Below are 2,868 nucleotides of genomic sequence, written 5' to 3' on the forward strand. Positions count from 1 at the left end.
GCTGGCATTTTACCGGGTTTTGAGCAAGGTCTGCGCTGCTGAGGCGCTTGAGCACTCTCTCCAGGCGCTGCAGGACCTGACTGACCGAGTCGCCGCGGACAGTGACGTCGTCAAAGTATACCAGTTCTTCCTTCGGCGCCAGTCCGTCCAGCACGATGTTGAGCAGCCGGGTGAGCGGGCACGGCACCCCGGCGCGACCGTAGCTGCAGCGCCTCCAGGCATAGAGGTCCCAGAGCAGGAGATGGCCGTCTTGTTTCTGTACTTCGGCGCGCCCTCCGTCTGATTACACCCCGACTTCAGATCCAGGATTCAAAACGCAGAGGAGCCAGCCAGAGACTCAAGAACGTCATCAACTCCGGAGACCGGGTAGGCCGGGACCTGGGTGATACTGTTCACTGTGCGCATGCCGGGACAGATACGCAGTCCGGCCCCACCGCGTTCGCGGACCAGCACCACTGGACTGGCCCACGCACCATTACTTCTCTCTAGGGTGCCTTTTCTGACCAGGTCATCGATTTGAGCTTTTACTTCGTCTCTGAGGTGGGATGGTATACGTCTCGGCCCTTGCCTGACAGACGGATGGTCGTCCGTTGGAATGGTGTGCTGCACCAGCGTAGTGAGCCCCACTCGTCCGTCAAACAGGTGGTGATAACTTGTCAACGATTTTGCCGCCCGTGCTCTTTCCGCATACTTCTGCCGTATTCACCTTCCCTGTGTTCACATTGGAGGTCAGAGTCAAGCGATGCAATTCGGTATTTTCTCTACACCGTTACATGTTGTTGTGACATATTTCTCCACAGCACCGGGAGGGGCTGACCAGGCTGAACCTCCACTACAGCAGGCATCGTCAGCAAATCCGTACCTTCGTCACCTTCGATGAACTCTGGACCCGCGAAAGATTCGTCATCAGCATAACCGTTAAGGACGCATTCCGCTCCCGGCAGCACAGACCAGTCCTGCCGTGCTATCATGCTGCATGTCGACAGACCCTGCCTGCCCGCTGCGCCGCCCAACCCGTCTTTGTCTCGGCGGGTGCCCTGTTTGCTTACTCGCGGCGCGCTGTACCTGACCTACGGAGGCCCGACCGGAGTTGCTTTCGCGCAGTCCGGAGCTTGAGTTGCTGATGGGCCGTCGCCGACTGGGCTAGCGACGGAACACGAGACGGCGGGACGCAACATCCATCAGACAGCCGAACCGTTGGAAAAAGTCCCGACCCAAAAACGACTCATTCTAGTTGTTGTCACGAGAATCAGAGCCGCGAAAGACTTCCGGTCAGCGATGAACGCGGACACCGGTTAGCCGACACCACAGAATTGGGGAACTGGGATTTGAATGCTAAGGATGCCATGTTAGATCGAAACAAAACAATGTAAGGTTCTTTCGTGTCCGATTTCAGGCAAGTACCACCGAGCTCAAATAAAGCCGCATTATCGGCAAAACGATCACAAGACTTTTAAAGTCCATCCATAAGATCACGACAGATGCTGGCAACCGTGGACAGATGTACGATTAATTCATGCCACTCAAAAACGACGAGTGCAAGATGTCACACTCAAGACTGTTTGGGACCGTTCCGTGCACAGTAGAGGGCGTGAATCTTAGGAGCTGCCGTCGGACAGGCTGTCTTGTTTTGTACCTGTCCTGTACCTGTACCTGTCTTGTACCTGGGCAGAGGGTTGTCCCCTTGTTGACTCTGCGGCGACTGGTCTGCTGTCTCTCTCCGAGTAGCAGTAGTGACGGCTCGGGGTCGGGGAGGCGGTGGGCAGGTTCTGGGCAGAGGCTGCGTGTCAGTTTATTGAGAAGACTGAGGAGGCTCTATTTCTGGTGGAGGTGGTCACCATACAGGACCGTTCCACGCGCAGCAGAGCTGACCGGTGGCGATGTGGCCACGGTGAGGCGAGCACTGGCAGACCTGGGTACTACCTGGGCCCTACTCAGCCGCGGGTAAGGCGCAACTGCTAACAGCGCCATGATGAATGATGTCGAACATAACTAGCGAGCTCGGATGGATTGAAACAGGCTGATGACGCTTCGGCGGCAGCATTCATTACAAGCCTCACTGTGAGCGTCTGAGCTCCATTGTCGTGGAACGTAGCAGGGACGATCGTAGATAGCCAGATCGACGAGAAGCGCGAGTTCGAATTGGTATAAGGGTTGGGCCACACCGTTACCGCCAATGTAAGTTCTGCTGTTCCAATGTCTCGCATCCGGGTCACTGGTACGCACGGTACGTCCAAAGTCACTTCTGTATTTGATACCCGGCATAGGCACTCCCACGGTCCGTTCCACTGGCAGTCTGTTCTCGTGTCGTCGGCTCTCAGGGTCTTCTCTTGTTACCGTCTCCTCTCCTGGCCTCCGCGTCCGCGTCCCTCGCATGGGGTGCCTGGGGCAGATGGAGGGGAACGCGAGCGTCTGTAAGCGTCGCTCGCCAAACTACGCAAACATTCACTGGCTAGCACATAGGTGTCCTCTGACACCTTACACATAAATATTGATGTAGTCGGTGCACCGTTTGCATTTCTAGTTTGATTTAGTGCTCCCTTCTCGTTTGTTGAGCCACTTAGCTTGCGATTATCTTGAGGTCTAATTTAGCGTCAGTCAATCCATGCTGTTTTGGTATTCATTTTGTATTGCTAATTTTAGTCTCTGTTCTGTCTGTTTCCGCTCTGTTTAGTTCTAGGTCTAGTCTGTCCATTTTCGAGGTTTCGTTGTTTCCCTGTCAGCGTCCACGAGGGTTGAAGGTGTTGGAGATGGGCGGTCATCAAATATAGTGCACCTAAAACCTCGGTGTCTTCGACGTGGCGGCCGTCTACACTGAGGCCAGTTGTCATGTACTATTTAATATGGAAACTTTCTTCATCTAACACG

This window comes from Pollicipes pollicipes, unplaced genomic scaffold (assembly GCF_011947565.3).
Source record: "Pollicipes pollicipes isolate AB1234 unplaced genomic scaffold, Ppol_2.1 Scaffold_6138;HRSCAF=7277_pilon_pilon_pilon, whole genome shotgun sequence".
NCBI classification, from domain to species: domain Eukaryota; kingdom Metazoa; phylum Arthropoda; class Thecostraca; order Pollicipedomorpha; family Pollicipedidae; genus Pollicipes; species Pollicipes pollicipes.